This window comes from Bombina bombina, chromosome 2 (assembly GCF_027579735.1).
Source record: "Bombina bombina isolate aBomBom1 chromosome 2, aBomBom1.pri, whole genome shotgun sequence".
Lineage (NCBI taxonomy): Eukaryota > Metazoa > Chordata > Amphibia > Anura > Bombinatoridae > Bombina > Bombina bombina.
In genome coordinates, this window is record NC_069500.1 from 847,575,837 (window position 1) to 847,589,085 (window position 13,249).

The 13,249-nt window shown below is 39.1% G+C and overlaps 19 non-coding genes across 19 annotated transcripts; all 19 read right to left on the bottom strand.

Moving 5' to 3' along the window:
- Window positions 1–315: 315 nt before the first annotated feature.
- Window positions 316–434, bottom strand: LOC128650488 (5S ribosomal RNA). Its single transcript, XR_008400785.1, has one exon. It is a non-coding gene; the product is annotated as a 5S ribosomal RNA (ribosomal RNA).
- Window positions 435–791: 357 nt separating this feature from the next.
- On the bottom strand, window positions 792–910 carry LOC128650541 (5S ribosomal RNA). Its single transcript, XR_008400836.1, has one exon. It is a non-coding gene; the product is annotated as a 5S ribosomal RNA (ribosomal RNA).
- A 360-nt stretch (window positions 911–1,270) lies between these two features.
- Window positions 1,271–1,389, bottom strand: LOC128650657 (5S ribosomal RNA). Its single transcript, XR_008400927.1, has one exon. It is a non-coding gene; the product is annotated as a 5S ribosomal RNA (ribosomal RNA).
- Window positions 1,390–1,745: 356 nt separating this feature from the next.
- LOC128650725 (5S ribosomal RNA) lies at window positions 1,746–1,864 on the bottom strand. The gene has a single exon (XR_008400985.1). It is a non-coding gene; the product is annotated as a 5S ribosomal RNA (ribosomal RNA).
- Window positions 1,865–2,220: 356 nt separating this feature from the next.
- Window positions 2,221–2,339, bottom strand: LOC128650736 (5S ribosomal RNA). The gene has a single exon (XR_008400996.1). It is a non-coding gene; the product is annotated as a 5S ribosomal RNA (ribosomal RNA).
- Window positions 2,340–2,695: 356 nt separating this feature from the next.
- Window positions 2,696–2,814, bottom strand: LOC128650749 (5S ribosomal RNA). The gene has a single exon (XR_008401007.1). It is a non-coding gene; the product is annotated as a 5S ribosomal RNA (ribosomal RNA).
- A 361-nt stretch (window positions 2,815–3,175) lies between these two features.
- LOC128650760 (5S ribosomal RNA) lies at window positions 3,176–3,294 on the bottom strand. Its single transcript, XR_008401018.1, has one exon. It is a non-coding gene; the product is annotated as a 5S ribosomal RNA (ribosomal RNA).
- Window positions 3,295–3,654: 360 nt separating this feature from the next.
- LOC128651115 (5S ribosomal RNA) lies at window positions 3,655–3,773 on the bottom strand. Its single transcript, XR_008401079.1, has one exon. It is a non-coding gene; the product is annotated as a 5S ribosomal RNA (ribosomal RNA).
- Window positions 3,774–4,132: 359 nt separating this feature from the next.
- On the bottom strand, window positions 4,133–4,251 carry LOC128650772 (5S ribosomal RNA). Its single transcript, XR_008401029.1, has one exon. It is a non-coding gene; the product is annotated as a 5S ribosomal RNA (ribosomal RNA).
- A 360-nt stretch (window positions 4,252–4,611) lies between these two features.
- Window positions 4,612–4,730, bottom strand: LOC128650784 (5S ribosomal RNA). The gene has a single exon (XR_008401041.1). It is a non-coding gene; the product is annotated as a 5S ribosomal RNA (ribosomal RNA).
- A 361-nt stretch (window positions 4,731–5,091) lies between these two features.
- On the bottom strand, window positions 5,092–5,210 carry LOC128650796 (5S ribosomal RNA). The gene has a single exon (XR_008401049.1). It is a non-coding gene; the product is annotated as a 5S ribosomal RNA (ribosomal RNA).
- A 361-nt stretch (window positions 5,211–5,571) lies between these two features.
- Window positions 5,572–5,690, bottom strand: LOC128650807 (5S ribosomal RNA). Its single transcript, XR_008401050.1, has one exon. It is a non-coding gene; the product is annotated as a 5S ribosomal RNA (ribosomal RNA).
- A 361-nt stretch (window positions 5,691–6,051) lies between these two features.
- Window positions 6,052–6,170, bottom strand: LOC128650818 (5S ribosomal RNA). Its single transcript, XR_008401051.1, has one exon. It is a non-coding gene; the product is annotated as a 5S ribosomal RNA (ribosomal RNA).
- A 358-nt stretch (window positions 6,171–6,528) lies between these two features.
- On the bottom strand, window positions 6,529–6,647 carry LOC128650829 (5S ribosomal RNA). The gene has a single exon (XR_008401052.1). It is a non-coding gene; the product is annotated as a 5S ribosomal RNA (ribosomal RNA).
- A 361-nt stretch (window positions 6,648–7,008) lies between these two features.
- LOC128650840 (5S ribosomal RNA) lies at window positions 7,009–7,127 on the bottom strand. Its single transcript, XR_008401053.1, has one exon. It is a non-coding gene; the product is annotated as a 5S ribosomal RNA (ribosomal RNA).
- Window positions 7,128–7,488: 361 nt separating this feature from the next.
- Window positions 7,489–7,607, bottom strand: LOC128650851 (5S ribosomal RNA). The gene has a single exon (XR_008401054.1). It is a non-coding gene; the product is annotated as a 5S ribosomal RNA (ribosomal RNA).
- A 361-nt stretch (window positions 7,608–7,968) lies between these two features.
- On the bottom strand, window positions 7,969–8,087 carry LOC128650862 (5S ribosomal RNA). The gene has a single exon (XR_008401055.1). It is a non-coding gene; the product is annotated as a 5S ribosomal RNA (ribosomal RNA).
- Window positions 8,088–8,448: 361 nt separating this feature from the next.
- LOC128650873 (5S ribosomal RNA) lies at window positions 8,449–8,567 on the bottom strand. The gene has a single exon (XR_008401056.1). It is a non-coding gene; the product is annotated as a 5S ribosomal RNA (ribosomal RNA).
- Window positions 8,568–8,928: 361 nt separating this feature from the next.
- On the bottom strand, window positions 8,929–9,047 carry LOC128650884 (5S ribosomal RNA). The gene has a single exon (XR_008401057.1). It is a non-coding gene; the product is annotated as a 5S ribosomal RNA (ribosomal RNA).
- Between the last annotated feature and the right edge of the window lie 4,202 nt (window positions 9,048–13,249).

The following is a 13,249-nucleotide window of genomic DNA, read 5'->3' on the forward strand; positions in this document are numbered from 1 at the left end:
ATTCACAGTCTGTAAAAAATTGAAGAGTTAAAACGGGGTTAAAATTTAGATGGCAAATATATAAATAAATTAATAAATAGCGCCAGTACAGGCCCAGAATCACTTGCTGACCCATGACAAAAACTATACATAGATAAAGAGTTTCCTGCCCCTTTTTCTGCCTGCCTGCCTGTCTGTCTGTCTTTACAAAAGATAATTATCTTTAATACAATGGACATCTAATTTTTAGTAATTGCAAGCTACAGTTGTTTCAATGAATATTGCTACTATCAGTAAATATGACGCATGCTTCACTGCTTTAAAAATGAAAAAAAAAGCCTACCGCACCTGGTGTTCCCAGGCGGTCTCCCATCCAGGTACTGACCAGGCCTGGCCCTGCTTAACTTCCGAGATCAGACGGGATCGGGTGCATTCAAGGCAGTGTGGCGGTAGACACTTAGCGCTTCTTCCCAAAGCTTTTTGTTCTTGCTCATGCTGTCATTCACAGTCTGTAAAAAATTGAAGAGTTAAAACAGGGGTTAAAATTTAGATGGCAAATATATAAATAAATTAATAAATAGTGCCAGTACAGGCCCAGAATCACTTGCTGACCCATGACAAAAACTATACATAGATAAAGAGTTTCCTGCCCCTCTTTCTGCCTGCCTGCCTGTCTGTCTTTACAAAAGATAATTATCTTTAATACAATGGACATCTAATTTTTAGTAATTGCAAGCTACAGTTGTTTCAATGAATATTGCTACTATCAGTAAATATGACGCATGCTTCACTGCTTTAAAAATGAAAAAAAAAGCCTACCGCACCTGGTGTTCCCAGGCGGTCTCCCATCCAGGTACTGACCAGGCCTGGCCCTGCTTAACTTCCGAGATCAGACGGGATCGGGTGCATTCAAGGCAGTGTGGCGGTAGACACTTAGCGCTTCTTCCCAAAGCTTTTTGTTCTTGCTCATGCTGTCATTCACAGTCTGTAAAAAATTGAAGAGTTAAAACGGGGTTAAAATTTAGATGGCAAATATATAAATAAATTAATAAATAGCGCCAGTACAGGCCCAGAATCACTTGCTGACCCATGACAAAAACTATACATAGATAAAGAGTTTCCTGCCCCTTTTTCTGCCTGCCTACCTGTCTGTCTGTCTTTACAAAAGATAATTATCTTTAATACAATGGACATCTAATTTTTAGTAATTGCAAGCTACAGTTGTTTCAATGAATATTGCTACTATCAGTAAATATGACGCATGCTTCACTGCTTTAAAAATGAAAAAAAAAGCCTACCGCACCTGGTGTTCCCAGGCGGTCTCCCATCCAGGTACTGACCAGGCCTGGCCCTGCTTAACTTCCGAGATCAGACGGGATCGGGTGCATTCAAGGCAGTGTGGCGGTAGACACTTAGCGCTTCTTCCCAAAGCTTTTTGTTCTTGCTCATGCTGTCATTCACAGTCTGTAAAAAATTGAAGAGTTAAAACGGGGTTAAAATTTAGATGGCAAATATATAAATAAATTAATAAATAGCGCCAGTACAGGCCCAGAATCACTTGCTGACCCATGACAAAAACTATACATAGATAAAGAGTTTCCTGCCCCTCTTTCTGCCTGCCTGCCTGTCTGTCTTTACAAAAGATAATTATCTTTAATACAATGGACATCTAATTTTTAGTAATTGCAAGCTACAGTTGTTTCAATGAATATTGCTACTATCAGTAAATATGACGCATGCTTCACTGCTTTAAAAATGAAAAAAAAAGCCTACCGCACCTGGTGTTCCCAGGCGGTCTCCCATCCAGGTACTGACCAGGCCTGGCCCTGCTTAACTTCCGAGATCAGACGGGATCGGGTGCATTCAAGGCAGTGTGGCGGTAGACACTTAGCGCTTCTTCCCAAAGCTTTTTGTTCTTGCTCATGCTGTCATTCACAGTCTGTAAAAAATTGAAGAGTTAAAACGGGGTTAAAATTTAGATGGCAAATATATAAATAAATTAATAAATAGTGCCAGTACAGGCCCAGAATCACTTGCTGACCCATGACAAAAACTATACATAGATAAAGAGTTTCCTGCCCCTCTTTCTGCCTGCCTGTCTGTCTGTCTTTACAAAAGATAATTATCTTTAATACAATGGACATCTAATTTTTAGTAATTGCAAGCTACAGTTGTTTCAATGAATATTGCTACTATCAGTAAATATGACGCATGCTTCACTGCTTTAAAAATGAAAAAAAAAGCCTACCGCACCTGGTGTTCCCAGGCGGTCTCCCATCCAGGTACTGACCAGGCCTGGCCCTGCTTAACTTCCGAGATCAGACGGGATCGGGTGCATTCAAGGCAGTGTGGCGGTAGACACTTAGCGCTTCTTCCCAAAGCTTTTTGTTCTTGCTCATGCTGTCATTCACAGTCTGTAAAAAATTGAAGAGTTAAAACGGGGTTAAAATTTAGATGGCAAATATATAAATAAATTAATAAATAGTGCCAGTACAGGCCCAGAATCACTTGCTGACCCATGACAAAAACTATACATAGATAAAGAGTTTCCTGCCCCTTTTTCTGCCTGCCTGTCTGTCTGTCTTTACAAAAGATAATTATCTTTAATACAATGGACATCTAATTTTTAGTAATTGCAAGCTACAGTTGTTTCAATGAATATTGCTACTATCAGTAAATATGACGCATGCTTCACTGCTTTAAAAATGAAAAAAAAAGCCTACCGCACCTGGTGTTCCCAGGCGGTCTCCCATCCAGGTACTGACCAGGCCTGGCCCTGCTTAACTTCCGAGATCAGACGGGATCGGGTGCATTCAAGGCAGTGTGGCGGTAGACACTTAGCGCTTCTTCCCAAAGCTTTTTGTTCTTGCTCATGCTGTCATTCACAGTCTGTAAAAAATTGAAGAGTTAAAACGGGGTTAAAATTTAGATGGCAAATATATAAATAAATTAATAAATAGCGCCAGTACAGGCCCAGAATCACTTGCTGACCCATGACAAAAACTATACATAGATAAAGAGTTTCCTGCCCCTTTTTCTGCCTGCCTGCCTGTCTGTCTGTCTTTACAAAAGATAATTATCTTTAATACAATGGACATCTAATTTTTAGTAATTGCAAGCTACAGTTGTTTCAATGAATATTGCTACTATCAGTAAATATGACGCATGCTTCACTGCTTTAAAAATGAAAAAAAAAAGCCTACCGCACCTGGTGTTCCCAGGCGGTCTCCCATCCAGGTACTGACCAGGCCTGGCCCTGCTTAACTTCCGAGATCAGACGGGATCGGGTGCATTCAAGGCAGTGTGGCGGTAGACACTTAGCGCTTCTTCCCAAAGCTTTTTGTTCTTGCTCATGCTGTCATTCACAGTCTGTAAAAAATTGAAGAGTTAAAACGGGGTTAAAATTTAGATGGCAAATATATAAATAAATTAATAAATAGCGCCAGTACAGGCCCAGAATCACTTGCTGACCCATGACAAAAACTATACATAGATAAAGAGTTTCCTGCCCCTTTTTCTGCCTGCCTGCCTGTCTGTCTGTCTTTACAAAAGATAATTATCTTTAATACAATGGACATCTAATTTTTAGTAATTGCAAGCTACAGTTGTTTCAATGAATATTGCTACTATCAGTAAATATGACGCATGCTTCACTGCTTTAAAAATGAAAAAAAAAGCCTACCGCACCTGGTGTTCCCAGGCGGTCTCCCATCCAGGTACTGACCAGGCCTGGCCCTGCTTAACTTCCGAGATCAGACAGGATCGGGTGCATTCAAGGCAGTGTGGCGGTAGACACTTAGCGCTTCTTCCCAAAGCTTTTTGTTCTTGCTCATGCTGTCATTCACAGTCTGTAAAAAATTGAAGAGTTAAAACGGGGTTAAAATTTAGATGGCAAATATATAAATAAATTAATAAATAGTGCCAGTACAGGCCCAGAATCACTTGCTGACCCATGACAAAAACTATACATAGATAAAGAGTTTCCTGCCCCTTTTCTGCCTGCCTGCCTGTCTGTCTGTCTTTACAAAAGATAATTATCTTTAATACAATGGACATCTAATTTTTAGTAATTGCAAGCTACAGTTGTTTCAATGAATATTGCTACTATCAGTAAATATGACGCATGCTTCACTGCTTTAAAAATGAAAAAAAAAGCCTACCGCACCTGGTGTTCCCAGGCGGTCTCCCATCCAGGTACTGACCAGGCCTGGCCCTGCTTAACTTCCGAGATCAGACGGGATCGGGTGCATTCAAGGCAGTGTGGCGGTAGACACTTAGCGCTTCTTCCCAAAGCTTTTTGTTCTTGCTCATGCTGTCATTCACAGTCTGTAAAAAATTGAAGAGTTAAAACGGGGTTAAAATTTAGATGGCAAATATATAAATAAATTAATAAATAGTGCCAGTACAGGCCCAGAATCACTTGCTGACCCATGACAAAAACTATACATAGATAAAGAGTTTCCTGCCCCTTTTTCTGCCTGCCTGCCTGTCTGTCTGTCTTTACAAAAGATAATTATCTTTAATACAATGGACATCTAATTTTTAGTAATTGCAAGCTACAGTTGTTTCAATGAATATTGCTACTATCAGTAAATATGACGCATGCTTCACTGCTTTAAAAATGAAAAAAAAAGCCTACCGCACCTGGTGTTCCCAGGCGGTCTCCCATCCAGGTACTGACCAGGCCTGGCCCTGCTTAACTTCCGAGATCAGACGGGATCGGGTGCATTCAAGGCAGTGTGGCGGTAGACACTTAGCGCTTCTTCCCAAAGCTTTTTGTTCTTGCTCATGCTGTCATTCACAGTCTGTAAAAAATTGAAGAGTTAAAACGGGGTTAAAATTTAGATGGCAAATATATAAATAAATTAATAAATAGCGCCAGTACAGGCCCAGAATCACTTGCTGACCCATGACAAAAACTATACATAGATAAAGAGTTTCCTGCCCCTCTTTCTGCCTGCCTGCCTGTCTGTCTGTCTTTACAAAAGATAATTATCTTTAATACAATGGACATCTAATTTTTAGTAATTGCAAGCTACAGTTGTTTCAATGAATATTGCTACTATCAGTAAATATGACGCATGCTTCACTGCTTTAAAAATGAAAAAAAAAAGCCTACCGCACCTGGTGTTCCCAGGCGGTCTCCCATCCAGGTACTGACCAGGCCTGGCCCTGCTTAACTTCCGAGATCAGACGGGATCGGGTGCATTCAAGGCAGTGTGGCGGTAGACACTTAGCGCTTCTTCCCAAAGCTTTTTGTTCTTGCTCATGCTGTCATTCACAGTCTGTAAAAAATTGAAGAGTTAAAATGGGGTTAAAATTTAGATGGCAAATATATAAATAAATTAATAAATAGCGCCAGTACAGGCCCAGAATCACTTGCTGACCCATGACAAAAACTATACATAGATAAAGAGTTTCCTGCCCCTTTTTCTGCCTGCCTACCTGTCTGTCTGTCTTTACAAAAGATAATTATCTTTAATACAATGGACATCTAATTTTTAGTAATTGCAAGCTACAGTTGTTTCAATGAATATTGCTACTATCAGTAAATATGACGCATGCTTCACTGCTTTAAAAATGAAAAAAAAAAGCCTACCGCACCTGGTGTTCCCAGGCGGTCTCCCATCCAGGTACTGACCAGGCCTGGCCCTGCTTAACTTCCGAGATCAGACGGGATCGGGTGCATTCAAGGCAGTGTGGCGGTAGACACTTAGCGCTTCTTCCCAAAGCTTTTTGTTCTTGCTCATGCTGTCATTCACAGTCTGTAAAAAATTGAAGAGTTAAAACGGGGTTAAAATTTAGATGGCAAATATATAAATAAATTAATAAATAGTGCCAGTACAGGCCCAGAATCACTTGCTGACCCATGACAAAAACTATACATAGATAAAGAGTTTCCTGCCCCTCTTTCTGCCTGCCTGCCTGTCTGTCTGTCTTTACAAAAGATAATTATCTTTAATACAATGGACATCTAATTTTTAGTAATTGCAAGCTACAGTTGTTTCAATGAATATTGCTACTATCAGTAAATATGACGCATGCTTCACTGCTTTAAAAATGAAAAAAAAAAGCCTACCGCACCTGGTGTTCCCAGGCGGTCTCCCATCCAGGTACTGACCAGGCCTGGCCCTGCTTAACTTCCGAGATCAGACGGGATCGGGTGCATTCAAGGCAGTGTGGCGGTAGACACTTAGCGCTTCTTCCCAAAGCTTTTTGTTCTTGCTCATGCTGTCATTCACAGTCTGTAAAAAATTGAAGAGTTAAAACGGGGTTAAAATTTAGATGGCAAATATATAAATAAATTAATAAATAGTGCCAGTACAGGCCCAGAATCACTTGCTGACCCATGACAAAAACTATACATAGATAAAGAGTTTCCTGCCCCTTTTTTCTGCCTGCCTGCCTGTCTGTCTTTACAAAAGATAATTATCTTTAATACAATGGACATCTAATTTTTAGTAATTGCAAGCTACAGTTGTTTCAATGAATATTGCTACTATCAGTAAATATGACGCATGCTTCACTGCTTTAAAAATGAAAAAAAAAAGCCTACCGCACCTGGTGTTCCCAGGCGGTCTCCCATCCAGGTACTGACCAGGCCTGGCCCTGCTTAACTTCCGAGATCAGACGGGATCGGGTGCATTCAAGGCAGTGTGGCGGTAGACACTTAGCGCTTCTTCCCAAAGCTTTTTGTTCTTGCTCATGCTGTCATTCACAGTCTGTAAAAAATTGAAGAGTTAAAACGGGGTTAAAATTTAGATGGCAAATATATAAATAAATTAATAAATAGCGCCAGTACAGGCCCAGAATCACTTGCTGACCCATGACAAAAACTATACATAGATAAAGAGTTTCCTGCCCCTTTTTCTGCCTGCCTGCCTGTCTGTCTGTCTTTACAAAAGATAATTATCTTTAATACAATGGACATCTAATTTTTAGTAATTGCAAGCTACAGTTGTTTCAATGAATATTGCTACTATCAGTAAATATGACGCATGCTTCACTGCTTTAAAAATGAAAAAAAAAAGCCTACCGCACCTGGTGTTCCCAGGCGGTCTCCCATCCAGGTACTGACCAGGCCTGGCCCTGCTTAACTTCCGAGATCAGACGGGATCGGGTGCATTCAAGGCAGTGTGGCGGTAGACACTTAGCGCTTCTTCCCAAAGCTTTTTGTTCTTGCTCATGCTGTCATTCACAGTCTGTAAAAAATTGAAGAGTTAAAACGGGGTTAAAATTTAGATGGCAAATATATAAATAAATTAATAAATAGTGCCAGTACAGGCCCAGAATCACTTGCTGACCCATGACAAAAACTATACATAGATAAAGAGTTTCCTGCCCCTCTTTCTGCCTGCCTGCCTGCCTGTCTGTCTTTACAAAAGATAATTATCTTTAATACAATGGACATCTAATTTTTAGTAATTGCAAGCTACAGTTGTTTCAATGAATATTGCTACTATCAGTAAATATGACGCATGCTTCACTGCTTTAAAAATGAAAAAAAAAAGCCTACCGCACCTGGTGTTCCCAGGCGGTCTCCCATCCAGGTACTGACCAGGCCTGGCCCTGCTTAACTTCCGAGATCAGACGGGATCGGGTGCATTCAAGGCAGTGTGGCGGTAGACACTTAGCGCTTCTTCCCAAAGCTTTTTGTTCTTGCTCATGCTGTCATTCACAGTCTGTAAAAAATTGAAGAGTTAAAACGGGGTTAAAATTTAGATGGCAAATATATAAATAAATTAATAAATAGCGCCAGTACAGGCCCAGAATCACTTGCTGACCCATGACAAAAACTATACATAGATAAAGAGTTTCCTGCCCCTTTTTCTGCCTGCCTGCCTGTCTGTCTGTCTTTACAAAAGATAATTATCTTTAATACAATGGACATCTAATTTTTAGTAATTGCAAGCTACAGTTGTTTCAATGAATATTGCTACTATCAGTAAATATGACGCATGCTTCACTGCTTTAAAAATGAAAAAAAAAAGCCTACCGCACCTGGTGTTCCCAGGCGGTCTCCCATCCAGGTACTGACCAGGCCTGGCCCTGCTTAACTTCCGAGATCAGACGGGATCGGGTGCATTCAAGGCAGTGTGGCGGTAGACACTTAGCGCTTCTTCCCAAAGCTTTTTGTTCTTGCTCATGCTGTCATTCACAGTCTGTAAAAAATTGAAGAGTTAAAACGGGGTTAAAATTTAGATGGCAAATATATAAATAAATTAATAAATAGCGCCAGTACAGGCCCAGAATCACTTGCTGACCCATGACAAAAACTATACATAGATAAAGAGTTTCCTGCCCCTTTTTCTGCCTGCCTGCCTGTCTGTCTGTCTTTACAAAAGATAATTATCTTTAATACAATGGACATCTAATTTTTAGTAATTGCAAGCTACAGTTGTTTCAATGAATATTGCTACTATCAGTAAATATGACGCATGCTTCACTGCTTTAAAAATGAAAAAAAAAAGCCTACCGCACCTGGTGTTCCCAGGCGGTCTCCCATCCAGGTACTGACCAGGCCTGGCCCTGCTTAACTTCCGAGATCAGACGGGATCGGGTGCATTCAAGGCAGTGTGGCGGTAGACACTTAGCGCTTCTTCCCAAAGCTTTTTGTTCTTGCTCATGCTGTCATTCACAGTCTGTAAAAAATTGAAGAGTTAAAACGGGGTTAAAATTTAGATGGCAAATATATAAATAAATTAATAAATAGTGCCAGTACAGGCCCAGAATCACTTGCTGACCCATGACAAAAACTATACATAGATAAAGAGTTTCCTGCCCCTTTTTCTGCCTGCCTGCCTGTCTGTCTGTCTTTACAAAAGATAATTATCTTTAATACAATGGACATCTAATTTTTAGTAATTGCAAGCTACAGTTGTTTCAATGAATATTGCTACTATCAGTAAATATGACGCATGCTTCACTGCTTTAAAAATGAAAAAAAAAAGCCTACCGCACCTGGTGTTCCCAGGCGGTCTCCCATCCAGGTACTGACCAGGCCTGGCCCTGCTTAACTTCCGAGATCAGACGGGATCGGGTGCATTCAAGGCAGTGTGGCGGTAGACACTTAGCGCTTCTTCCCAACGCTTTTTGTTCTTGCTCATGCTGTCATTCACAGTCTGTAAAAATTGAAGAGTTAAAACGGGGTTAAAATTTAGATGGCAAATATATAAATAAATTAATAAATAGTGCCAGTACAGGCCCAGAATCACTTGCTGACCCATGACAAAAAGTATACATAGATACAGAGTTTCCTGCCCCTCTTTCTGCCTGCCTGCCTGTCTGTCTGTCTTTACAAAAGATAATTATCTTTAATACAATGGACATCTAATTTTTAGTAATTGCAAGCTACATTTGTTTCAATAAATATTGCTAGTATCAGTAAATATGACGCATGCTTCACTGCTTTAAAAATGAAAAAAAAAGCCTACCGCACCTGGTGTTCCCAGGCGGTCTCCCATCCAGGTACTGACCCAGATAGCATGTATTTTTGCTGCAAGTTTGAAAATGAATAGTTAAACTCTTGCTAGACTTGCCAAGCTTCAAAAGTTTGCTGTACAATTGTTGCAAATCTTTATTGTAAGTCTCTGGAATAGACTTGCTTTGTAAATTTGCATCAAGTATGCCACAATTGTGTATAGCATTTTTTTTTTCTGTAAAAAATTGCAAATATATTGCTAAACTCTTGCTAGACTTGCCAAGCTTCAAAAGTTTGCTGCACATTTGTTACAAGTCTGTGTAGAAAGTCTTCAGAATAGACTTGTGTTGTAAATTTGCTGAAAGTTTGCCACAATTGTGTATAGCATGTTGGTTTTTTCTGTTAAAATTGCAAAGGAATTGCTAAATTCTTGTTAGACTTGCCAAGCTTCAAAAGTTTGCAGCACATTTGTTGCAAATATGCGTAGAAAGTCTTCAGAATAGACTTGCTTTGTAAATTTGCTGCAAGTTTGCCACAATTGTGTATAGCTTGTGTTTTTTTTTCTGTTAAAATTGCAACGGAATTGCTAAACTCTTGCTAGACTTGCCAAGCTTCAAAAGTTTGCAGCACATTTGTTGCAAGTCTGCATAAAAAGTCTTTAGAATAGATTTGCTTTACAAATTAGCTGGAACTTTTCTGCCAGATTACAAGTGGCACAGCCCTTTTGGGCACAGAGATAAGACCATTAATTTTACAAGTTGAAAGTAAATGCGAACGCGAGAGTGTAATCACGATTTAGGTTTTTTGGGTTTATGTGACTTCAAAGCTCTGGTTAACTGTTACACTCAACTAAATAGTTGCGCGATACACATCAAAAACATATGTAACAGTACAGTTACATTCATATTGACACTGTCTGATAGAAATTATTGCATAAAAATATTGCATTACAAAGTTAAAGGGACACTCAATCAAAATTAAACTTTCATTATTCAAATTGAGCATGCTATTTTAAACAACTTTCCAATTTACTTCCATTAACTAAATGTGCACAGTCTTTTTATATTTAAACGTTTTGAGTCACCAGCTCCTACTGAGCATGTGCAAGAATAAGTGTGTATGCATTTGTGACTGGCTGATGGCTGTCACATGGTACGTGTATGCATTTGTGACTGGCTGATGGATGTCACATGGTACAGAGGGAGTGGAAAAAGACGTAACTTTTAAAATTGTCAGAAAAAAATCTACTGCTCATTTGAAGTTCAGACTAAGTGCTATTGCATTGTCTTGTTATCTTGCATTTGTTGATTATGCAAATCTACTGTGTTGACTGGTCCTTTAAAAGAGTGCAAAAATATGAAAACACACATGCCAGCTGTTATTTTTTGCTGTTGTTCAAAATAAGGCTCCATTAAAGCCTAGGGGGAATACGATCCTATGCTCACAAATTCGCAAAGCCTTTTTTTCTGCACAAGGATGCGACAACGAGAGCGCAAAATTGTTACTTCCAACCTGTAATAAGTGCACAATAGTAAAAAATGAGTGCAGATAACACGCTCGCAGGAGTGCAAAATTGTGCTCCACTCTTAGGGGCATATTTTTCAAGCTCCGTTGCTCCATAACTTGTCCATCTGCTCCATAACTTGTCCGCCTGGTCTGAGGCGGCGGACAGAAATCAACCCGATCGAATATGATCTGGTTGATTGATACCCCCTGCTAGTGGCCAATTTGCAGGGGGCGTCATTGCACCAGCAGTTCTGCTGAAGCAATGATAAATGCCGACAGCGTATGCTGTCGGCATTTATTGATGTGTTGCGGAAATGATACGCTACTTCATTTTATGTCCGCTCGAACATTGATAAATATGTCCCTTAATCTTGCCCTTTATGTTTCCCCTACATAATTTTAAATTTGGTATCTAAAAATTCACTATTCCTTGATTTTACATATTTATTGATTTGAATATACTTTGCATTGATTATACTTACATTGAAGTCATACTGTGGAAGTAATAATTTCTTTGACTCATCTTTTTATACTAGCTATGTCACTTTTAGCACCTTTAGAAATTATTTCAACATATATTAAATATATATTATATAATATATAATGCAACTGATTTTTACTATTTACCTTTTGAAAAGCTGCAAACTAAATTTTTATTACGTAACAAAGGGCCATAATCCTCATTCTGAATTAGAAACTAAAATATATTCAAGGGAATCATTGTCAATATTTTTTTCTGAATTTCTTCTCTCTCTATGCTGGCAGGTTTTTTTTATCATCCGATAAGACAACTCTGTTTAACAATATTACTTTCACTTTAATAAAACACATCGTAATAAAAGGTCACTTCTCTTTTTGACTCATCTGGACTCCAGTCCAGTCTGGACTATTATAGTCAGGGATCAGGGTGGGGAGCAGACACCTATGCATGCAAATGCACTGAATTTGTCAAGGTTGTGCGAGTAAAGATCTAGGGGTCGATTTATCAACACCCGCATGTATCTGTTTCCCCGCGAGCCTTTGGGCTCGCTGGAAACAGGAGTTATGATGAAGCAGTGGTCTTATGACCGCTGCTTCTTAACTTATCTGCCACCTCTGAGGTGGCGGACAGCAATCAGCCCAATCGGATACGATCGGGATGAGTGACACCCCCTGCTAGCGGCCGCGAATGTGCATTGGGTGGCATTGCACAAGCTTCACTATAAATGCTTGTGCAATGATAAATGCAGATAGCATTTATTGATGTGCGGCGGACATGATCTGCTACAGCGGATCATGTCCGCTCGCACATTAGTCAATCGCCCCCCTTAAAAAAATGTGCACCAAATACAACATAAGTACATTAAAATAAAGTGTTACACCCATATATACACTACCTGATAAAATGATTAGCTGAAATATTACTACAATTTTTTTTATAAGGGTTAAAAGTTATATGGTATATGAAAAGGTGCTTTAACTTACTTCAGCTATAACGCTGTAGGTCTTACACAGTGTTGGGTTAGTGCGCAAACAATAAGTATTTTTTTAAAAGCGCACTCTATTGAAAACTATATGGAGAAGAAGTTAACGGGATCATAATATTCAAAGTCCTGAAGTTAGCATGCATCAGGTTTTACTCATGTTCAAATGATTTACTTTCAACTTGTAATACAAGCGCTAACCTGCCCGTGTTAAAAGTTTACTTTCAGCTGTGTTTACGAGCGAACAAAATAAATATTTAACGCACCACTTGTAATCTGGCCCAATATGTGGTTTGAAGGTAAATTGTCTGTAATCACCATCCTTACAATAATAAATAGAAAAAGTAGTAATCTTGCTGTCTTAGCCACCATCCATCAGTTGTACAATATATACTTGTATCATTTCACCTACACCCATTTATTCTGTTTGCCTATATCTTACAAAAGCATTAAAGCAATAAAACATGAAACCTAAAAAAATGTTTTCATGATTGAGAAAGAGAATACAATTTTAAAAAACTTTCCAAATTTTCTTCTATGATCTATTTTGCTTTTATCTTGGTATCCTTTGTTGAAGAAAATCAATCATTACTGGGAGCTAGTTAACACATTTGGGTGAGCCAATTACATGAGGCATATTTGTGCACCCACCAATCAGCAGCTTCTGAGACTACCTAGGTGTGCTTTTAAACAAGGGATGCCAAGAGAACAAAACAAATTAGTTAAAATAAGTAAATTGGAAAGTTATTTTTAAATTGCATGTTACATCTGAATCATGAAAGAAAAAAATTGGGTTTCATGTCCCTTTAAACTGGAGTCATATCAGGTCATCCATCCCCACCCATTAGACAACCAGGAATCATTGATCTTTAATAAAAGT